General features: G+C 32.9%; 1 long non-coding RNA gene across 1 annotated transcript; it reads left to right on the plus strand.

The window, feature by feature from the left end:
* Positions 1-25,076, plus strand: LOC142338247 (uncharacterized). Its single transcript, XR_012758965.1, has 3 exons — positions 1-177; positions 22,937-23,003; positions 24,910-25,076. It is a non-coding gene; the product is annotated as an uncharacterized LOC142338247 (long non-coding RNA).
* The last annotated feature ends 1,117 nt before the right edge of the window (positions 25,077-26,193 follow it).

Raw genomic sequence — 26,193 nt, forward strand, 5'->3', positions numbered from 1 at the left:
TTTACAACAACGACGTCAGGCAAATGAATGCAGCGTACAGATGGAAACTTAAATCTTTATTTTGGACAAGTTTGATTGGTTACATTGCTACCTGCTTCCTGTTCGTTTTATGGACTCAAATCCAATCGTGGCGATTAGTAGGGACTCCTGAAGTTTCGAGGCAGACACAAAATGAAAGCCAGTTGATTGATCAACGCTGATTGATGAATCGTGACCAGTAATAGCCCATTATAGCCCCCTGAATTTATAGCGCCCTATACGGAATGTTAACTCAAGAGCAGCCCATAACGCATCATTGTATGAAATAACGGATCTTTACCGTTTGTGCCCCCCAGCTTGGTGCCCCCCCCCCCACACACACAAGCGGAAAAGATTGGTAGCTAAATTTAATACTATTAATCATGTTAACAATCACACAGATGAAACACAAAAGCACAAAAGCGCTTTAGATATTTTTTCCACAAAAATTCTGTTCTATATAATTGTGTTTTTTAGGCCTTTCATCAATTTTAAAAATAATTTAGGTTCCTTTCCGTTTGTGCACACTCCCCAGGTTAGTGGGTGGATATTATTTGCACTCTCCAAACGCACGTGCCAGATCCCATATTTGTTATCTGCTATGCCGGATAACAGTTTCGTTAGTTCGGATAACAGTTTATCATAACGGTTGCGTTAGCAGACTGAATAATTCATGATTTTGGAGAGTTTTTCAATCCAATCCTATGATGATCATAACTGAAATTCGCTCTTTGTCGAAAAAAAAAAAAAAATATCGGAACGTTTTTATTGTTATGCACTTTTTACACCCCATTGTTGTCCATGACCCCCACTCAGAAAACACGGATCTATTCTGTTTTGACCCCAAGTGTTTTTTACGCCCCAGTTACAAATTTTATGTTGTTAGTACGTTACTATATAAGAAAAAAGCACGTTTTCCTGGTGGGCGTAAAAAACATAATCTCAATAATGTGGGAGGCGGGTTTCTTGCGAATGGGTTTCTAGATATGTAGTCTACTAAACCCATTTTGGCTCCCGGCATGTGTTCAATTGTGAAGTTGTACGGAAGTAATCTATCTATCCATCGAGATAGTCGACTATTGTACGATTTGTTCGATCTGTGCTCTTTTAGAATAGACAATAGTGCTCGATGGTCCGTTACTACAGTAAATTTTTTTCCTAGTTCGTTAACACTGTAACGTTCTTCCGTTGAGTTAAGTGTGACGCCTCACGTTCTGGATTGGGTGCAGCACTTGAGCAAAATACAACCGAAGGTTGGCAACCGATAGCATTTGCGTCACAATTCCTCAACTCAACGGAAGAGCATTACAGTGTTAACGAACTAGAACTATTAGGAATAGTCTGGTCCATTGATTATTTCAAATACTACCTATATGGAAAAAAATTTACTGTAGTAACGTACCATCGAGCACTATTGTCTATCCTAAAAGAGCACAGATCGAACAAATCGTACAATAGTCGACTATCTCGATGGATAGATAGATTACTTCCGTACAACTTCACAATTGAACACATGACGGGAGCCAAAGTGGGTTTAGTAGACTACATATCTAGAAACCCATTCGCAAGAGCTAAAAAATTATCTACATATGACGAACACTTTGTACGAACACCGCAAATGCAAACATCACTAACTATTAATTCACAAATTAGTACTAAACCACTTGCATCACAACTACTGCTTTCTCAAAAGAAAGTACCATTCGCGTCGCAATTAACACTTTCAAATTCAATAGTTAATCCGCATTTAAATCCTCCTTCTGCATCGCAAATACCTCTCCAAGTTAGAAAATCACAATCTGTACTAAATAACTGTAAACTGAATAATTCACATTCCAATAACGAATTTGCTGCAAAAGAGGTGCAAATGTCAGACAGTAAAGAATGTCTGTCTGAACAATTCTGAACACTCTGAACAATTATACCCAATAAAGCCCATTAATGGTATTAAGTCAAATAATCCACCTAAAATCGCTAAATTAAGCGCGAAAACACAAATTCCAAAATATAAATACCACTCGCAAAAGAATCGCTCGCGTTTTAATCTATCATGTTTAGTATGAAAGCATCTCGTATTAGGCTAGTTTCCTCACTTCCGAGACTACAGTTTTCGGCTTGTTCTATTAAACGACCGTAGAAACTTTTAACAGGTTCACCTTTCTGTTGTTTACAGGAGTAGAAGACAAAGCGGTCGTAAGTAATATTTCTTACTTTTGTGAAGGAATCCTCCATTGCTTGCAATAGTACTTTAAATGGCCTCTTTTTCTATTTGAAAATGAGGATGTTTGCTTTTAAAGGTACGTCGTCCCTCCGTTCCAATGCTCAAATACAACAAAGATATCGATTTTTGCTCACAGATCCCCCAAGGTTTATCTCGGCATCAGATACTTATTTCCTCAATTTTGTGCAACGATTTTTCCCATTTACCTTGAGTTGTTGGTTACGGATTTTTCTATCTCTTTCCGTCGCTTGCGTGTGATTTGCCACTGGTTCCTCGTAAATTGGCTCGGGTGGGTACGTTACCGCTGTTGGTGGATCGTTTAGTAGGTTGTCGAGTTGAAATCCCTCTTTTGCTAGCAATGCTTCCACCGTTGAGATCATTTATCCCACGTCAATGGAGTGGTGGCAGTAGGCTTCTCCCAAAATGCATCTACATCAGGGGGCGTCTTCTTTGATTCAGCTGCTAACTGCGCCATGTTATACTCGATTACGACAAATTGTTCCAATCGAGTCGCGAAAGCTTATAGTTCAAATCAGTTTCGGCAGTTGCGCCACGAATGGCAATTCAATGACAACAATTGGATTTTCTAATTGTCAACTTGGTCAATCGCGGTGCGATTGGCACTATTCTATTCGACTGAGTCCGATTGAAAAGAGGATTACTAGATTTAAATTAGAACTGATTTTCAGCAGTGCAAATTAGAGAATGATTAAATTAAAGTACAATTTAGGAAATGAAAGTTTTGTTCATAACATAATCACAAGACAGGAAGGAACTGCAAAATTTTTTTTATAGGCTGAAAAGACAGTTTCCTGCACAGACAGCATGAACAGACAAGAAGTGATGAAGATTTGGATGAACTGAAATTAAACTAAATAACACAAGCACTTGCCCATCAAATGGGTAAAACTGAACTATATACGGTTATGGATATATAATGATTTATCCATACCGTATGACACATACTATCGTTCTTTATAACAACACAAAAATTGTAGGGTCTTTCCCATTATAGCCCCCCCCCGCTTTGTGGTCAGATAACCTATAGCCCCCCAATCATGGTAAATATACCATAATGGGGGGCTATATTTTCATGGGGGGGCTATAATGGGAGAGACCCAAATTGTAATTAGGACATAAAAGACGGATCGATTCTGTTTCGGCCTACCAGCTTAGTGGGTTACATTTTTTACGCCCTCAAGCGCACGTGCTATTTTTTTTACATAGTAACGTAATTTATACCAACATATATTCTGAAATTGGGGAAGTAAAAAACACTGGGAAGAAACAGAATAGATCCAAAAAAACAATGGGGCTCCAAAATGGATTAGATCCGATATCTTTAAGCCTAAACGGTGTCCCATTATTCATTATTATAATTAAGGAGGGAGCTTCAACTAAACCACTTCGGTTTTCTCCATTATGTTCCCGCCTCATCTTGGTCGTCATATAATCCCCAATTACAGTAACATTCGAAAAATATGAAAAAAATATTTAAAAAGTTTGCTAGGAAAGTGAGGCTATAACTGGGTCTTTCCTATTTTAGCCCCCATGAAATTATAGCCCCCCATATGCTATAGTTATTATGATGGGGGCACAAGTTATTTGACCAGTAGGCTGGTGGGGGGATAATGGAAACGACCCTTATAATTTCTGGGGGTGTGCTATAATGGGGAGAAATCACATTAGGAAAAATCACAATGGGAAAAAAATCAAAAAATTATCTTGACATATTTTTTTCTAAATCTTAAAATGAAAAGCTCCGATGTCTCCCAATCTCCTTTTGTTTTCTCTAAACTTTTTCCGTGACGTCATATTTAACTTCGATAAATCAAACGACAAACAAGATTTTTTTGATCTTTTTCGTTTGTGTTCTCACCCAGTACGTTATACGGACCCGTTACAGAGCTTATGTCATTAGATAGTAAATAATTATTTTATATTATGGCTCGTTCTTATGGGGGGTTGCAAAAAATATGTACGCACTAAAGTGTGGGGCACAAACGGAAAAGATTCCAAAATTTTATTTCGTATATACTTCTCGTGATATCTAAAAACTGAATTGAATATCAGGCTGATTAGCGTTATGAAAAATCAAATAATTGTCTAGCCATTTTTTCTGGAAAAATACAAGGTCCGATCAACCACTAAATCAGACCATATTTGAATAAAACCATAATTGGTTGCAATTAGTGGCTTTCAATTTCAAATGTTTTTTTTGGTGTTTTCTGTTCTGAATAAAAAATAGCCTGAAAAATCTTCACAGGTTTCTAAATATTTCTCTCTCTTTAAACTGAGAGTAGTGGATAAAACAGGGATACCAAACACCAGTAAAACTTGACCCTTTCTCCTAACGCTAATCGCGCATGTCGAATCGGGCCAAATTTTACTGCTTGTTGCTATCCTTGTTTTATCCACTAATACATATTCACTCTAAGTCTAGCATTAAATTATGAAATGGCTTAATTCTAGAAAATAAAAATAACCTCGTTTGCAAATTCACTTATGTACATCACAAAATATTAATTCTTGTTTATACTACACATTTATATTAAACCTTTCAGCATATTCCTTGAATATATCTTTGGTATGTGTGTATCTATATCTGTTAAGTTAGATGCACAATCTGCATCTTCCATTTCTAAACCTAAAGAAAGAAATATGATTATAAACTTTACACATGTTACACTCTAGATATTGATTTGGATTGGCATAATGGTCACCCAAATGTTTAATATAATCTTTTACTTTAACTATATCTTTGCATATATAACAACAGTAATCTAATTCTTTACAATCATTACAACACTCCCTCCAAGGCTTATTTTTACACTTATCACACTTCATTTTTCGCTTTCGAAAAATTATTTTTTCCGAAATCTTCCCTAATAAAATACACCATGTCTCCAAAAAATACCCCATGTCTCCCTAATAAAATACACCGTACACCAACAAACTGTAATGTCACAAATGTGAACTTCTGCGACGTCTGTAATTTATCCTTTGAAACAAAGAAGGATTTAGACAGACATCAATCATACGATCCCAAACATAAAGAACTATTGGAGAAAATGTTTGATCTGCGAAGCAGTTTCACTGATTCTGATTTGGATGAGGCTATAATTGAAGCGTCAACTAAAACTGAAGCCTCAACTAAAACTATAGGGAAAAATGTATGATTCGGATTGAGACTTTATCTATGTCAATCCTTCTACTAAAAGTGAAACTAAAGATTTTGTGAAAACTAAAACTAAACCCGACGACAATATCTACACCAGAATTAAGTTTGAATGCAAGGAATGTCATGAAAAAATTAGAAGTAAAGTAGCTCTACCTACTCATTCATATAGTCACAATCGCTTGTATCTAGACAACACAGAAGAATTTGATATAAACTCAAGTCAGAACATGAGAGAATTTTATATTACGGATAAAGGTGGGAATTACATTGAAGATATAGACGAAGCAACTAATTACTCATTAGAGGAAATTAAAAATTTAGAAAAGTTAAGAGTTTTAAATATATGGTCACGGCCGAGTGTGAGTACAAGAAGAGAACCAAATAAGAAGTTAAAATTGCAAAAATAGTCTTAAACACCGACTATATTATTTATAGGGCTATATATGATTACCGTGACTTCAAACAATGGCTAGAGTTCGAAAAGGAAATTTATGAATACGACTTCGAATTTCTGGGATTGAGAAGTATTCAGTTAAACATTGAACCAACTAAGGCATCTATTGGTAGTTAAATAGATTTACCCCTGATCTAAAAAACTCTAAATCGATATTAAATATACGTAGTTATAAATACAACTGCTTGCAACTAACTACTACTGCTTGGCTTCATCTTGCTATGGACCAGACAACACGCAAGAGTAAATATGTAAACAATCTAATTGAAGCACGACAACGAGATGAAGATGATTTTGCTTATATAATAGGAATACAGAAATTGTACAATATTAATATTGGGGTATACACACGTTTTGGTGGGGGCAAAGTAGAATTGTTTAACCAGTGGATGACTTTGATAAAGATAGAAAAGATGTCAGAATATTGGTTTGAGGTGATGGTACTACAGAACACTGTGCTCTAATTAAAAACATAGAAACCTTGTTAGATCGACCAAATAGAATGAATCACAAATTCTATTACTGTGTTAGATTTACATATTGGTTTGATTCACAAATTAAATAAGACAAGCATGAGTGTAGCAACTCGTTCAAACCCGAGGTTGTTTGTCCTAAGAAGAAGAAAATTACTTTTATAAATGAACATAAGCGTCAGAATATAGAAAAAAGTTATAACTGCTGATATAGAATATTGCATTGTTGAAGTCGTTAATGGCTGTAAGTATGTAATAGCTGAACACATACCAATAAGTGTGGGTTACATCTGGCAGTGTAATTTCAAATACTATGTCGGTCTTGATTGTATCAAAAGATTTGCTAGTGATCTATTAGAAATAGAAACTGAGAATAACATCAAGCGCAACAAACAAATGATTTTTAATGAAGAAGATAAATTATATCATGAAATTAATAACACTTGTCATATCTGCAGTAAAACATGTATTAATAAAATAAGAGATCATTGTCATGAAACTGGTAAATATAGAGGACCAGCTTGTAGAATATGTAATCTGAGGTACAAACAACAAAACTTCATTCCTGTAATATTCTACAATGGCTCTGGCTATGACTTCAACCTACTATACAGTGAATTCTTTGAACAGAATAATGATAAAAGAAAAGTAGATAACATACCACTAGCTGCTGGTAAGTCTAAGATGTTTAGCATCGGTTGTCTTAAATTCTTCGATAGTTATAACTTCTTAGCTATGCCTCTAGATCAAATGGCGAAGATATACGGATGTAAAACTAAAACTAAATGTTATTCATATGAATACTTTGGTTTGGACTCGTATGATGAAGTTATAGGTAATCTAAAAATAGAAGACTTCAAATCCTCTCTCGCGAAAAAATTACCAACACAAGAAGAAGTAGATATCTTTAATAAAGACAACAGTCATAAAACTGGTAAAGATCTATCTATAGAGTACTTACAAAATGATGTGGCAATATTAGACTACTGCATGAATGAATACGTTAAACTAAGTATGAAAGAATTAAAGCCCAATCCCCTACACTATGTAAGCCTGCCAGGCTATAGTTTTGATTGTTGGTTAATGTCAAGCGGTGTAACATTAGATCCATTACAAGATAAACAAATGCTAGATGATTTTGTTGAGGCAAAGAGAGGTGGCATATGTGGTATTATTGGGTAATAGGATAGTCAACAATGGTGGATCAGGGATGAAGTCCCATAACAGAAATATCTGGTACATCGATGCAAACAACCTATACAGCCAAGCAATGATGCAAAAGCTGCCCTATAAGGACTTCCAGTTTACTACTACTACTACTACTACTACTACTACTACTACTACTACTACTACTACTACTACTACTACTTCTACTACTACTACTACTACTACTACTACTACTACTAATACTACTACCACTACTACTACTACTACTACTACTACTACTACTACTACTACTACTACTACTACTACTACTACTACTACTACTACTACTTCTACTACTACTACTACTACTACTACTACTCTTGATACTGTATTAAATACTCCAGATGATAGTGATCATGGTTATTATATAGTTTGCGATATTGATTATACTGATACATGTAAAGATAGAACAGAGCAACTAGCATTAATGCCCGATAAGAGAAAGATAAATGGTAATGATTTGGGATACCAAGAAAGAGAGAAAGGCAAAACAAAAACAGAGAAATTAATCTTAGACCAATACAACAAAACAGAAAACATGGTTCATTATAGGATGTTAAAGTTCTATGTTAAGATGGGTGTAAAAGTAAATAAAATACATAGAAAAATTAAATTAAAACAAGATTATATATGTAGAGATTATATACGAAACAACACTAATAAAAAAAGCAACAGCTAAAACTGAAGCAGAAAAGGATGTAAGGAAATTAATGAACATTTCACTATATGGAAGAATCTGCATGAATCCCCTACACTTCCTTCAAAGTAAGTTCTTACATGATGAAGAAAAGATAATGAAAAGTATAAAAAACCAACATTTAAGAATATAATTAGATATAAAGATTATAGCCAAATTGAGTATATAAAGAAAAGAATAGAATATGGACCTATCTAATTTCGTCCGCGAAGCGGCGGGTTCCCCGATCCTCCACTTAAAACTAACAATAAAGTTCCAGGCAAATTCAAACATGAATTAGGTAGTAAAGTTATAGAAGAGTTTATAGCCCTGTCACCAAAGACATATAGTTTCAAAGACTATCCTATGAATACTAAGGAGAAAGGAATAAAGAATTGTAACAATGCTAAACATGAGGAGTTTTATAATACACTAATGTATTACACAGAGAGAAGTGTAGATAAATGTAAAATACAAAAAGTTGGTCATAACAACAACAAAAACAAGTAAGATTAGTCTAAGCACATTTGATGATAAAAGATTTTAGGTAAATAATATTAAAAGCTATCCTCATGATGAGAATCTCTATCCATTCAAAAGAGATCTAGTAAAAAAAAATCTGCGAAGCAGGTTGGGGAACCAAGGCCAAAGCCCCTTCCCCAATTAAGAATGCATCATTAGATGGAGACAAAGACCTACTTATAAATAATATTAAAGAACTAACTATAAATGATGATAGAAAGTTAATCCTTGCTGCAATCACACTATATAATGATTTATTATAATTATAAAAAATGGCTAAACTAGAAACACTTATAAAAATAAATATTCTAGAAAAACAAAACAGAAGAAATAGATTAGAAGATAAATTAAAATAACAAGAATATTATGGTGAAAGAGAAGAGTTATTTGATCCTTTAACTAAAACGCTAAATGCAAACAATGAACACAATCTAGCATTAAGTGAACAAACATTAAGAGCAATAGATTGGCAAAATCAAGAGTTAGATAAACAAACTAAGATGATCCAGCAAGCCGGTTTCCAAATCGGTGAAACCGCTTCACGGATCGGTGAAAACATTTCCAAGATTAATGAAACGTTTAAAGGACCATAAAGGAAACTCAAGATATAGCACCAGTTTTTGTTGATACAAAGACAGCCAAAATTCTTCATAAATTGCGGGGTCAAACTATTCCTCAATTAAAATTAAATCTTGTAGTTTTGCCTACTAGAAGATATAAAATGAATGATGTTTATATAACCCTAGAGCAGAGTGAATTTTTAGTTAAGGATAATTTTTGTGAATTCTCAGAAGGATTTACTGACTTTCTTACTAAATCAAATGCATTATATGATGATATCGGGGAAGATGAAAACAAAATTAAAGGTTTTTAAAGGATATTAGATATGATGTAGGAAAAGGGGATAAGAAAAGCGCTAGATATAGAACAATAAAACGTATAATAGGGGTAAAAGATGATGCATTTGGCAGGGGTTTAAATAGCAACCCTAACCCAAATAACTTAAAAGAAAGATTAGAATTATTAATACTGGAAGCGAAATCTGGTCATGATGGATTATTTAATGAAATGCTAGATATATCTAAGCAACTATTATCTATGGATATTATTAATCAAGAGCAACTAGACAATTTTGTTTTTAACTATGGTAAATAAATAATGATGGATAAACAACAACAACAACAACAACAACAACAACAACAACAACTTTTCTTAGCTAGAGAAGTATTCAGTCCTCAAATAACAAAGTTTAGAAGACAGAGAATAATACCATTATATAAAGATGAAACATGGTCAGCTGAATTAATTGATAAGTCATCTCTAAGTAAATATAATAATAATTATAAGTTTATATTAACTGTTATATATATATTCACAAAATATGCATGGTCTATTCCATTGAAGAATAAATCTGGTTTATCTATAACTAATGGTTTTAAAACAATATTAAGTGAACATCCACAAGGTGGCTCTGAACCTAGAAAACCAGAAAATTTATGGGTAGATAGAGGTAGTGAGTTTTACAATAAAACATTTAAATCTTTACTTAAAGAATATGGAACCGGCAAAGCCGCTTCAGGGATAGAGCTATATTCTACTTATAGTGATTTGAAGGCTGTATTCATAGAGAGATTTAATAGAACATTATTACACATAATAAATAAACCTATGTTCATCAATGGCGATGGTAATTGGGTAAATATATTAAATGATGTTGTTGTAACATATAACAATAACATTCACTCAGCAATTAATATGACACCAGTTGATGCTTCTAATAATCCTGATAAATTTAAATACTATGTTAAATCTTCCAAAGCAACACCAAAATTTAAAATTGGTGATTATGTTAGAAATGCAGATAAACATATTATCTTTTCTAAAGGTTACACTTCTAATTGGAATAGAGAAATGTTTAAAGTTAAAGAAGTTCTAAAAACACAACCACCAACTTACTAAATCAAATGCATTATATGATGATATCGGGGAAGATGAAAACAAAATCAAAAGGGTTTTAAAGGATATTAGATATGATGTAGGAAAAGGGGATAAGAAAAGCGCTAGATATAGAACAATAAAACGTATAATAGGGGTAAAAGATGATGTATTTGGCAGGGGTTTAAATAGCAACCCTAACCCAAATAACTTAAAAGAAAGATTAGAATTATTAATACTGGAAGCGAAATCTGGTCATGATGGATTATATAATGAAATGCTAGATATATCTGAGCAACTATTATTTATGAATTCTATTAATCAAGAGCAACTAGATAATTTTGTTTTTAACTATGGTAAATAAATAATGATGGAAAAATAAAAACAACAACAACTATTAGCTAAAGAAGTTTTCAGTCCTCAAATAACAAAGTTTAGAAGAGAAAGAAAAAATAATACCATTATATAAAGATGAAACATGGTCAGCTGATTTAATTGATAAGTCATCTTTAACTAAATACAATAAAAATTATAAGTTTATATTAACAGTTATAGATATATTCACAAAATATGCATGGGCTATTCCATTAAAGAATAAATCTGGTTTATCTATAACTAATGGTTTTAAAAAAGTATCATGTGAACAACCACAGGGTGGCTCTGAAAGTCCACAAGGTGGCTTTGAATTCGAAAACCAGAAAAGTTATGTGTAGAAAGAGTTAGTGAGTTTTACAATAAAACATTTAAATATTTACTTAAGGAATATAAAACAAAACTATATTCTACTAATAGTGATTTAAAGGCTGTGTTTTTAGAGAGATTCAATAGAACATTATTACACATAATTAGTAAACCAATGTTCATCAATGGTGATGGTAATTGGGTAAATATAATAAATGATGCAGTCATAACATATAACAATAACACTCATTCAACAATTAAAATGACACCGGTTGATGCCTCTAATAATCCTGATAAAGTTAGATACTATGTTAAATCTACCAAAGCAACACGAAAATTTAAAGTTGGTGATTATGTTAGAAAGGCAGATAAACGTAATATCTTCTCTGAGGGAAACACATCTAATTGGAATAGAGAACTATTTAAAGCTAATGAAGTTTTGAACACACAACCACCAACATATAAGATAGAAGATATGAATAGAGAGATAAAAGAAGGTAAGTATTACAAAACAGGAATTATTAAAATCCGAGTTTGATTTTGAATCTAATAATTAAGTTTTAGAATCATTAAATATAGACCTACGGTCCTAAGCCAGCGGCGCTGGATTCATTTCTTACTGCAAAAAAATACAAAGATGACAAATAGATTTCGCCAAGCGAAACATCAATCGGGGAAGCGACTTTTTGGCTCATCGGGGAACAACTTAACAATAAGTAAAGCTCGTGGTTTATTCCTAGAAGATAATTATAATATTGACATGAAGGATACCTATAAAATTACAAATGTGCACCCTCCCATAGATGAAAAAGATGTTGTTAATAAAGAGTATTGTGACAATAACTTATTATCGCCTACTAATAAAACGGATATTTTAAGTAGAAATATAACGGAACTAAGAAAATGGCATAATCAATTAAAACTAGAGATTGGTAATAATAATTTTAATCAGAATATCGCTAACATACAACTAGATGAAATGTTTACTATTGGGCTAAAAAAGTTTAAAGAAGTTAATAAAAAGACTAATTTTTTTTATAGATGAAGCCCTTTTAAAGAATAAAAATGAGAATAGTACAATATATAATTGCTATACTTTAAAAAGTAAATTAGTAGACAACATAGAAAAATCAAGACTAGAGATGCATTATGATTTTTATCAAGAAGATATAATTAAAGAAATAGAAAGAATTTTTACTAATCAAAATAACCGAAACTATGACTAATCCAACAGCACCGGGTGAGAGATTACTATATCCAGATCTGTCTTCAGCATCAAAACGATTAATAAATGAAAAGATTCAAGCCAATAATAAATTTAACAACAATATTAACATTATAAGAGATATTAGAAATTATTATGAAACTGAAACTAATAACTACAATATGAAGTTAAGTAGATATAAAAATTATATTAACGTAGCTGAGATAACGGAAATAGTATTATCGTCAATAGCAACAACGGCAACAACAACATCTGTTGCATTAACAGGTATAAGATTACCTTATTATATACCAACAGCTTTTGCTACAGCAACTGTTTGTGGTTCATTATCAAAAACAATTAAAACTAAAATAAGAAATAAAATTATAAAGTTTTCACAAATGTATATTTTAAGTAAACAGTTTAGCGACCAGTTTAATAAAGTATATACTAAATCAATGAATGATAATAAAATAGATAATGATGAATATAATGAATTAGTCAAGGTATATGAAGAATATAAGAAGAACAAGAAAAATAAGTTAAGTGTTTTTTTAAATTAAAGCTATTATTGCTTAGTAATAACAATGTTTATAGTAATAATAATATTAGTATTAATATTTATAGATAGATATAGAGTTTTAACTGAAACTATAGTCTTAGTCTTAGCCATAACTAAATTATCTTTTCTTTGTACCTAAGTATAACCCTCTTCCTTTTTGTTCTACCTTTATACCTTCACCAGTAGTTGCAAATTTAATTAAATCAGGTGTTGCTGATAAAGCAGCTCTAGGGTTTCTACTTCCAGCTGCACTTCCTATTTTACATGCTATTTCAAATGCTCTCACTGGATTATTAGCAACTTTCTTTCCAAAGTTAACCGTAGCTTTACCAACACTTTTAAAGAAATCTTTCAATCCCACAGATTCTATTGTCGCATCAGATACTGTCATTGAGTTATTCCTTCTACACTTAACACAATTACCCCTTAACATCTTAGTTCTCTTAGCTGAGACAAACCCTCTTATATTAATAGTACCACTATAATGTCTACCACTAACACAATATGAATTAGTTTTGAACTTATTTAAAAGACTCATTTCTATATATAAAAAATAATGGAAGTTAAAAAGTATAACCCCTTTGTTGTTATAAAGCACAAGCCTAAGCCTAAGGTTAGGCCCAAAGATTAAGCTTGAAGCTGGAGGCTTATCTCTAGAGAATAACTAGAAACTAGATAACTCTCTAAGACACGTAAGAAATAGTTATAATTATAATTATCAGGAACTGCTTCGCAGATGATTATAGCTGGAGATATATCTAAAATAATGACTAGGGCCATAGTTATAATTATAATTATGATACTATATCAACCATCTTACTTCCATCACTATTCACACTAATAACCATTCTAGCTAATACTAATGCATGACATATAACATCGGCAACTGCAGCATTAAATTTAAAATTAGGTTGTATTGGTTGTTGACCTATATGATCACTTTGATATTTAGTATCAAATACATATATTCTATAGCTGCTTTTGAATGTTCTATGACTTATATATGGTTTCATATTATGTGGTAGCCCATTATAATCTTTATTAAAGCTAACAATCTTTTTAAAAGCCTCATTATAATCATTGGTGCCATAATTAATATTCATTCTATCCCCAGGATAAAGCTCGCTACCAATCTTACAATATTATTTAGTAATATTCATCATATGAAATGTACTTGCATCATGAGTTTGTTCATTAACATTATTATTTTCGAAACCAACTATTATATATTGTGGTCTTTCCATCCCACTTTCCTTATCTAGATCAAACAGGAAGTTAGTAGCATTTGGTACATTCTTATAAAATGTCTTGCTTTCATTATAACTAAAGTCTACATTATTCTTTTCACTTAAACCCTTTTGCACAATAATTCTATTATCACTACTAGGATCAATACTAGGCACACACCATGATATATCTTTAATTTCTATATTAGCATCATTAGCAACAGCACCAGCACCAGCATTAACACTAAATAGAGCTCTATCATTATTATTTCTTTTTAATATAAGTTAAAATCCTAAACCATATATAATCTTTTCTAAATCATTAACAAAACCAAATAGATCACTCATCTTAATCATCATATACATATGACCTCATTCTGCAGCAATACGGTCACCCTCCAGTTGACTATCTCTATTGCATTGATTTCTAACAAAACCACTCTCATATTCATCATCAGCACTAGTTAATAACTTATACATCAAAAGATTAGGATGACAATGATCTACATATTCAATGGTCCTACCACCACCAGTTTCAAGCTTAACTGAACTAAATAATGCAATCCAACCATAATTAACTAATCTGATATTAGCATCATTAGCAGATACACCACCAGCATCATCTAATACAACAAACTCTATCTCTAGATAAGAATCACAGAAATTTAAGTGATTCTCTTCTCTATTGAGAATGATATTAATATTGGTATTAACCGTATTCATTGTTGCTAGATTATTTGGTTTATAATTTATAATCTTACTTTTGTGTATATCATTATTATAACCATCAGTTGTATTCAAATTAAATTCCAATTTTATTAGATAAAAACTTAACTTTTAATTATAACTATCACTATAATTTTAATTATGACTTAAACCAAAGCTATAATTATAACTATCGGTGTAACCGCTTCGCGGATAACCAAAGCTATAATTATAACCATAAATATAAGCTAATATTTAAATATAACCAAAGCTATAATTATAACTATAAATTTAATCTAATATTTGAATATAATAAAATGACTGACAGTTTAATCACGGGAAATACAACTTCGTTAATCTTATATGAACTACGAAAGATAAATGAAAGTCTAAGGAAAACTAAAGAAGAGCATAGGCTTAAATTTAGAATGATAAAGCCAGCAGAAAACTTTAACTTTAGTGAACCTATACTTAGCTCATCAAAATTAGGTTTAATTGGATTATCGGTTTATAATTTGGTGTTTAATGTGAATAGAAGGAACAATCAATTCATATATGATATCAAGGGTGACACATGGTCAGATAACCGTATTTTAGCTATTATACCAGGAGCATATGAATTATTCGAAATAGCAGAATTAATAAAAGGAGAAACTAATGGTAATGTAATAATAGAAAGTGATAAGAACACAATGAAAAGTTTAATGGAAGTGAAACAAGGTGCAATTAACTTTGACATAGAAATTTCAAAAGCCCCCTTGTGGGCTTTAGAAAATTAGTATAAGAACAAGATAAATATACATCTCAGAAAATTGTTGATATTATGGGTTTTAGTACTATTAACTTTCATTGTTATGTGATATCTGGTGTTAAAGATAATGGGAATAACACAGACATACTATATACTTTTACTCTAACAGAACCACCAGGTTAATTGATAAATATTATACCAACTATTATCTTGTATCAAAATGTAACTAAAGATAGAATAGAATATATAGAGTTTCATATTAAAGATGAGCATGGAAGACCTATACACTTTAATGGTGTTGTATTAAGTTTTACTTTACATCGGGTGTAGATATAAACTTAAACTTAAACTAAACTACAAAACTCGCCGATCCCAATTAATTCTGAGTCTACCATTAATATTTTTATTTTTAGTTATATCAATGACAATGTAATTATAAGGCTCTTTCCATACCTTATTACATATATTAGCAAAATCAATATAACTAATTTCAACATTATTAAAGAAATCTTGATATATAGATATCAGGACTTTACCTCTTTGTTCAAATAAAACAAATAGATTACAATTCTCTCTAACACTCTGTCTATCTATTGTGAATAGATTTTGATTAAGATATATCATATTACAATTATTATGTCTACCCCTACAAAAGTATTCATTAATAACTGGTTCTTTGGCTCTATCATCATCGAATATCATTAGTTTTTTTAAGTCTTTTGGTAGTTGGTCGGCAGAGGGTAAATATTTTTTATATCTTTCACAAACTCGACATCTGCTTTATCGTCAACAGAGTTGCGACTTCGTCGATTATAACTCTCTACACCTTCATATTGATCATCAGTAGGACCAATGATGTATAGCTTATCAAAGTATATTCTAGCCAGAATTTGTTTTTTTTAAAAAGAATGTCTTGCCACATTCACTAGGACCAGATTTTATACATCTAAAGTTTTCTGGGAGTGTAGCTTCTGTAATTATAGTATCATTATTTAGCCATGATTTTAGATCTTCATTTCTTTTTACAGAGATATTGTTACTAAGACATTCTTTGTTGTTAGGTTTACCCCTTTGATGTTTTTCATCAAAAAGATATATAAAATTATCATTAACATTATCACTAACAATATCATTATCCTTAACATTATCATTATCATTATCATTAACATTATCATTATCATTATCACTAACATTATCATTATCATTAACATTATCATTATCATTATCATTAGCATTATATTTATCATTAACATTACAACCTAAACAAAAACACTCATTATATATTCCTGGATATTTACATTGATTAACTAGAATATTCAAAGCATTGTTAATTCTAAATCCTCTATCAATAAGATAGATCATATATAAACAATAAGCCCCACAATAAGATTCATCATATTGTTGTATTCTTTCATTAGAGCCTAGATCAACATATTCTTCTAAAGATAATAGTGGGGTGTGAACATCAAAACTATCAAAGTAATATGTTGGACCACCTTCTCTTCTTATAACCAAAACCCAATGTGTCCCATCAGTTGGATGTATATTAACAATAACGTTGGAATTAGGTTCACAGATTGTTTTAGGACTTTGACCTCTCATCACTATTTCACTTTGGTGTTAGTCTTATATCCTTATCTATATCTTTTATTCTGATATCACTCATAGCTTTATTATCAATATTAAATTTAAGTTAGGATAAGCATTTTTAATAGGTATAAAAATGGAGACAGGTAGCGCAGTTATAATTTTTCTTTTCTTAATCAGAATTTGTTATATAATATATGATTCAATACGAAGTAAATATACAAAGCTAGAAGAAAGCTTTGGTGGATTTATGAATAGGTGTCTAGTTAGATTTGAATATGAAAAGTCACCATTACATACTATTGTTTATGGTGGAACTAGTAGAGGTAAAACATATTTTTAAGACAATATTTAAAATTATACTTAGATCCGCGAAGCGGTTACACCGATCAAAACCAAAACCAAGACCAAAACCAAGAACAAGATCTGCGAAGCAGTTTCACCGATGAAGCTAAAAATATAATCATAGTATGTAAAGATGATAGAGACTGGATAGATCCTGAGACTGGTGAGTTTTATATTGGGTTTAATACATGCGATATAAATATGATCACATCAAAAAATAAGTCTAAATTCAAAGATAGTGTAATTGTTCTTGATCATATGGGTGATAAGTTAAATAAGAATATAGCTTTTTATTTCACATAAGGAAGACATTATAATATTCAAATGATTGTAATGTGTCATTAACCAGCTCAAATACTTAATACAGCAAGAATGAGTTGTGATACTATTTATTTAAGAAATTGTCATGGAGCTGATCTATTTAAAAATTTTAATGAATTATATAAATGTGAACATAACTTCAATAAAATAATTAGTGAGTTAAATAGTAACTATTATAATTGTACAGATGGAATGTCAGATGAACTTCGTTATGGTATAACTAAATATAATAGGAAAGAGGATACTTTTATTTTTATTGATAAGAACAGAACTATGATATATGGCTCGAGAGTTGGTTTCCTGATTTAAAAGCCCTTAGTTTAAAAGACAAATTAGAAAGTGAAGACAAAAATAAACTTATAGCATATATGAAACCACTCATGATAAATGCTACAGATAGAAATACTATTAATCATGATAATTATCAGTTCTATTTTAATAAACTTCTTACATTAAAAGGTATTAAAATACAGAATGATGTTTTATCAAAAGAAATGATTAAAGCAGATTGTTTTAGTTTAATATCAACTATTTTAGGCATTATAGGTACATGTTTTATGATATATAATTATATGGAGCTGATCATAAGTCCTGATACAACAGTAAAAACTGCTGGACATGTGACAACGAGTGCATGTAATATATTAAATAGAGCAAGTACATTGGTTAACTTTGGATTTGGGGAAGAAAAGCAGCTACAAGGAGAATATATAAATAAAGAGACTGGAATTTTAAATAAAGAGGGACGAAGGTATTTAAACAGACTATATGGAAATAAAGAATTTAGAGAAGAAATTATACATATTGTGAGAGTTAAAACGGAATTACACCTTGAAGCGATTTTAGATAGAAGATATAAAACTAATACACTCAATACGACGGGAAACATTAAGTGATAAAACATTAAGTGGTATTTGTATCAAGGAACTTGCTCAACGAAGTTGTTTTGCAAATTCGCCTATGAAAACTGATTGTTCTTTTAAAGATGAATCTGGATATAACTCTAGCTCTAGTATTAACTCTAACCCTAACTCTAGCTCTAGCATTAACTCTAACTCTAACTCTAGCATTAGCTCTAACTCCAACTCTAACTTTAACTCTAACTCTAACTCTAACTCTAGCATTAACTCTAACTCTAACTATAACTCTAACTCTAACTCTAGCATTAACTCTAACTCTAACTCTAGCATTAGCTTTATCTCTAACTCTAACTTTAACTCTAACTCTAACTCTAACTCTAACATTAACTCTAACTCTAACTAAAACTCTAACTCTAACGTATTAAGATTGGTCATAGAGTTAAAAAAGGTAGCCCCACTCTACCGCCTTGGCGTACAGACCTCATTTTCATACCCAACATATAGTTATCTATTCACAAAGTTTGAGTTTGATACCTTTCTTAGTTCTCGAGTTAATGCTAAAAATCCATATGTTTTATGTCCAAGTTTTGCTATTTAGTTCGTATGCCTTAATTATGCTTGTTTAATAAATGTTATTGTTCAAAAGATAGCTCTTTTGTGTAGCCAAGCGAAAGCCATGGTGAATGGCCAAAAAGTGCCGTGGAGAATAAAGGTCCACTCATGGAGAATTATTCTAGAACATTCTTTATGAAGTAACTTGTTACGCGTTACTGACCAGCCAATCAGAATGAAGATTAGTTACTGGAGTTCAAGCTACTGGTTGTTTCAATGCTTTATTTTTGTTACGAGCTACTGATTGTTACAAGCTACTGATTGTTACCGTGCTACTGGTTGTTACAAGGTACTGGTTGTTACAAGCATAATTTACTCGATACTAATTGAGACAGGAAATGATAGATTTTGGATGAGTGTGTATTGGCGAATTTGCAAACGAGCTTATTATTATTTTCTAGAATTAAGTCATTTCATAATTTAATGCTAGACTTAGAGTGAATATGTAGTAGTGGATAAAACAGGGATAGCAACAAGCAGTAAAATTTGGCCCGACTCGACATGCGCGATTAGCGTTAGGAGAAAGGGTCAATTTTTACTGGTGGTTGTTATCCCTGTTTTATCCACTACTACTGAGATCTAGCTAACAAACTACTTTAATTTTTGTTAAACAGAAAGCAATCAATAAAATTTTAAAGCATACAAAAAAAAAGTGTTTCGTTTCGCAACTTTTCCTTTTGTGTTGTGCCCTCCCCAGTTAAATACATATTATTTAGACCTCTGAAAAGCACGCGCAATTTGTCTTCATACTGGTTTGCTATGTAGTTTGACGTGTTCCGCAATTGGTGGGGTTCAGAGCAAACTGGGGGGACGAAAGCGAAAAATATCAAATTTTATACCCAATTTTATAAAAAAAACTCAAATTTTAGTGGTGCGTCTTGGCAATTATTTTGGATTGTACTGCCTTCTTATTTATGGCTTTGCGATTATATTACTATATGAAAATCAGCTGATAATATAGCACCAAGGATAGATGTGTAACTTTATATGTACATAGATATATGTACAATCATGTGAGCAAACACATACTTTTGTCTTGATTTATGGAGTTCAGTTTTTGGGTCTTTCCCATTATAGCCCCCCCCATTATGATATAAATACCATGATTGGGGGGGGGGGGCTATAGGTTATTTAACCACTAAGCTGGGGGGGGGGCTATAATGGGAAAGACCCCAGTTTTTTACTGAGAAAAGCGCCAACCCTGTGCTCGGGTCATAATAGACTATTTGGGGTCATCTGATAGAGATTTGATAGATATGTGGTCTTGGAAACAAAGAAAAAAGTTTTTCATTTGCATGCGTTAACAAATAGAACAAATTGGAGTCAAACCTAATGGTTGTAGAGGCTGAAAGACCGAAAGACTAGCTCAAATTTTGGATATCTCCCTCAAAACCCGCAAAACCTCTTCGGTAAAATTAGGGTGAAAAGATAGGAAAATGCAAAATTAAATTTAGAAGACACGAAATATGTGCTTGTTAGAAGAAAAACTTTTTATTGTGATAGTTGTAGTTTCGCAGGTCAGTATTCCTCTGTATTATTTTTCCGCAAGTTCTCAGAGTGTTTTTGACTCGACTACACAAGTTATAATAATAATTATTATTATATCAAATTTGCTATGTAATTGGCTCAATCCTTGCTTTATAATGTTTTATACAGCATTTTACAAAACAAGTTTAATGCATTTTGCACATGTGGGCATTGTTTTAAAATTTTTCAACAGATATTAGTGTCCACTCGTTGCGGCCTAATTTTGTGCACAACAACAGCGCGTTAGCATTTTTTCAATTTCTTGCAAGTAATGTCTTGATAAAGGTGTTTTGTTTCGTTCATCACTGATTCGAATTATTTTGACCATTTCTTAATCAAGGTGTCAACATGTTCTAGAAACAAAAATGGTGTCATTTTATCGTTTGAAAAATATATTTTTTTCAAGATAACTATAGTTTTCTTTAATGAGATTCTATGTTAATGGTTAAAATTCTATTATTTTTCGGATTATGCGGTCTCCCTAAACAAAAGAGATCAAAACAATCGATTTTTATGAAAACTTGTAGTATCAAATCAATCAAATCCACTAAAATCATTAGAATTTAATGAAGACTTGTGATTAGTGTGATAATTTGACTTCAAAAATGGATCTCAATTATGTATATATATCGCAATATCACAAATTTTTTATAAAAATTTTAATCTAAGTCACATAATCAATAGTTAGAACATAAGCGTGGGAACTGTCATTAGAGTTCGAAAACTATCGTATATGGCAGGCAAAATTCAGAATTTCTTTGAAAACCAAGAAAAACACAATGCAGAAGCCAAAAAACCAAGAGCAATTCCCTGAAATTATGTGTCATTATTGAGACCCATTTCAATGTAAATGAGTTTTTGTCCTTAATGGATAATTGATATAAGTCTAACCAGTATAAAAAACACAAAATTCTGAAAAAACTTGTGTAAAAGAAATCACATTTCCAATAAAGTTCGAATATTTTTGGATGTAAAATTCACGAATGCGACTGACATTAGCCATTTATTGCCATTCATCTGTAAAGAACATGCAATTATTCAGTGGAAAAAAACAATTTGGAGAAACTGATAAAATAATGAAGAATGGAACAAAAATAACGCGGAAACTGAACAAAACATCAAATGTTCAGACTCGTCAAAAAATCTGTTTCATTGAAAGTCGTACACTTGAAGAGTTTTCTAATGAATATATCGAGCGGCCAAAATTGACTGAGCAGAAAAACAAAACCAGGTGAGCATATAGTACCTCCCGTTCTATCTGAGGCCTGAACAAAAATGATCAAAAAATTTCTTGGATCTATTCTGTTTCGCTCCCAGTGTTTTTACGCCCTCAGTTACAAATTATATGTCGTTATATAGCTCGTTGCTATGAAAAAAATAGCACGTGCGCCTGGGGGGGGGGGCGTAAAAGATATAAGCCCACTAAGCTGATGGGCCAAAACAGAATAGATCCGATTTTTCAATAGCATGATAATCTACAGAGGTTAACTTTCTACTGACTTTAATGAGGCATTATAAAGTTATTTGGTATGAAATAATACAATGTTAAGCGTCGAGATAGAATTGATAAAAGTTTAACGCTAAAATTTCTGAGACGATGGTTTAAGCTACATAATAAAAATGATTGAGTAATTGGGGGGAAGGCGGTGTCTCATGTCTAAATAGAAAGAGAGTGGTGCCGCACATACACACGCCCAGACAAACATATTTAAACAGATAAACCAAAAAAAAACAAAGTTGTCTGTACTTATGATTTTTTCAATCTATAAAAGATGTCAAATTTTAATTTAATAGACCGCAGTATCACATAGTATTGGTGCGAAAAAGATTTAAGCGGAGTTTGTAGTTTGCTCAATCAGAATTTGTCAGGACAAGCTGTGAAAGGACAGGAGGAGGATTGTCAGGCTGCCTACGATAGCTTCTCAGTTAATGGACGGTAAGTTTCTCCATCCGATTTTAATTGCTGTCAAACGAAATTTGTAGCAATTATATTAGACATGTCGGTCTTTTTTATGTGATTTTTCGCGTGACCAATTTTTCGCCTGACGCATGTGACTTTTCGTCCTCAAAAATGGAATAAGCAGGTAGCGCCCAGCGGGCATTACTCACTTTCAACTCCCTAGTCTTCAAGTATGCGATTCACAGAATCTGTTTTGGTGACTTATACTTGTGGTGCGAAGGTTGGTTCTTAGAGATTGACACCCCCCAATGTTGCCCCCCCCCCCTTTGTTGCCACCTCATCAGCCCCCCGGTGCACCCCCCGCTGCGCTCACTTACGCCCCTTCAATTAAGCTAAAGCTAGCCTCACTAAACCGTTGCTAGCTACTGGCGAAGCCAACTGCTCGCCGGTCGTTTGAGAGCAATTCGCCCGACGTTAGTCGGTTGTGTTAATATAATTGATCCAACATTTCGTGAGGATTTTGGGTTATTTAGATGGGCGCCGGTTTGGCGGTGAAGCCGCAAAGCTTTTGTAGGGCGCGCAGAGGGCCGGCAACTTTATTATCTGTTCGGTTTATATTTCCTATGAGGTAACACCATGGCCTGCTTAAGTTATGTTCAATAAAATTCAGTGTGCTTTACACAGACTGAGGTGCGCTACCTAAGCGAGCGCTGCTCAGAATGATTTGGGTCGCGCACAAGGAGTACCAGACTATCCAGACTTAAATTTACTCTGATCAGACTTAAATTTACTCTGATCAGACTTAAATTTACTCTGATCAGACTTAAATTTACTCTGATCAGACCAAGTGGACTACAGAATTGGAAGCCGGAACAACTTGAGCCGCGCACAGGTGTAACCGACTTGATTCGGGAATTGAGAGCGCCAGACAGTCTTGGGCCACGCACTGGCAGTACCCACGGATGTAAACATTGAAAATTATACTATTTATTATCTGTATAGTTTCTATTTCTAGTTTGAATGGAAATACTGCTTTTAAAAATATTTCGTGATGTAACCCTTTCACATTTGCTAATTTTTTATACACAAATCCTCTGCTTAATTTGTTTTGATAAGATAAGGCACGTCGAGATGGTCATTTTTTGTTCATTTTATCCACTCATCTGTTTGAATTTTGGGATCTATTCTGCCCCCCCCCCCGTGTTTTTACCCCCAGTTACAAACTATATGTTGTTATATAGCACGGTACTATGTAAGAAAATAGCGCGTGCGCCTGGGGGTTATAAAAGATTTATGCTCACTAAGCTGGGGGGGGGGGGGGGGGGGGGGACAGAATAGATCCGAATTTTGCAAACAGCGAAAGCGAAAAACAAAGACAGGATGAATGGTTATAAGCCGATCCGATAATAATTTCAGCATGGTATCAAATAGTGAAACTATTATTTAATCGTACATGTCATGAAAAATCGGATCTATTCTGTTTTGGAACCCCCCCCCCCCCCCCCCCCAGCTTAGTGGGCTTATGTCTTTTACGCCCCAGGCAAACCTATTTTTTTACATTGTAACGTGCCATATAACAACATATAACTTGTAACTGTAGGGCGTAAAAAACACTTGGGGGGGGGGGGGGTCAAAGCAGAATAGATCCGGAAAATTTAAAATTGTGCGTTGGTACCAAATTCAATCAAACATTGCTTTTCCGGCTTCTTTTTTCAATAAAAGATAGTATTTCCGCACAGCCTCTTGAAAATATTTTTTGTTCGGATTACGTGCGGCATTATCCTTCTCAACGCAGCTATAAAGAATTGTTTTGAAATACTAATGTGGGAACATTTTGTGCTACACACAAAATCATCCTAGTCTTCTTGTTCGTTTTTTGTTGACAGTAGATTTAAACAAATCGTGGTACGGTTTTTATCCTACATAGAAGTCTCTTTCGCAGAAGTGGCCAAACAACATCTGGGAATTACTGCCAACGATCCAAAATAATTCCTCCAAACTCATGCACACTAATGAAGAAAGAGATATCCAGACAAAAAGATCAGTGCAGAAATTTGAAAAGCTTGGAATTATGCCACGTTTGGTCAAAGCAAAGAGCAGATGGCAATTTTGAACACAAATTCTACTGTGGTTTTATACGAAAGTTCTGCAAGTTTTCACAAGTTGGGATTTTGAGTAATAAAACTTCGGACATAACGTGGAAAAACCTTCCTCATAATCCGGAGAACGCTCTCAAACACTGGGCGACAAGGGAAAAATTTTTCTTCGTGAGATGCAAAATGACTAATAATATCTCTAAGAGATTTTCAAAGGATAAATACAAGATTGGGAAAAAGAATTTCGCTCAGCAGTTATTCGTGTTTCCAGTACCCGAAAAATCTTATGACAAGGCTGGTATTTCTAGGAAATAGAAGGAACTGTTTCATTGCGGGCTGTTTTCTCTTTAGAGTCTTATTTTGATTCTTTAGTCTTCAATCCCAAGCTGACACCCCAGACCAGAAGTTGGTAAGTCCAAAATTAAATGAGTACTGTCCAGTAATTTTGACTGAGACCGTCTGCCGACTTTTGATCTTGGATCTAAGCCTAGGAAACGTCGTGTAGCTTCGACATATTTAAACAAATTAGCCAACTGCGCCAACCCAAATTACATTTTATTGAAAACTACAGTAGCATTAGTTGTCTGAAAAATGCTCACACAGCGGTCTGAGCATAGGCGCAAGAATGAAAAACGGTCTAAATCTGGCAAAATAAATTTTTGAGATAATTCCTGTATCTTTAGAGTTATTCCTATCATCCGCTCTCAACTGGGATGGGGAACTCAAGGGCAGAGTTATAAACCGACAACTATGACTACATCTTCAAAAACCTAAGTTCATAAAACGGAAAACTCCTATTGTCATTGAGGATAACGCTCCCGCCATTCTGTTTTATACTGTTTTAGTTGGAATATGTTTAATTGCTCTCAAACGAAGTTTGTAGCAATTATATTAGTCCTATTGGTCATTTTCATGCAATTTTTCAGTTGACCGATTTTTTTTCTGACCCAATTGACTTTTAGTCCTCAAAAAAGTGATAAACAGTTAGCCCCCAGCGGGCATTAAATTCTCTCAGAGCTGTTCAGCTGACTAAACTCCAAGTTTGCGACTCGCAGAAGCTGTTTTGGAGACTTATACATTATGCTTATGGTGTGAAGGGTGGTTCTTAGAAGTTAACCCCCCCCCCAACA

Source organism: Convolutriloba macropyga, chromosome 4 (genome assembly GCF_964194025.1).
Source record: "Convolutriloba macropyga chromosome 4, txConMacr16.3, whole genome shotgun sequence".
Taxonomy (NCBI): domain Eukaryota; kingdom Metazoa; phylum Xenacoelomorpha; order Acoela; family Convolutidae; genus Convolutriloba; species Convolutriloba macropyga.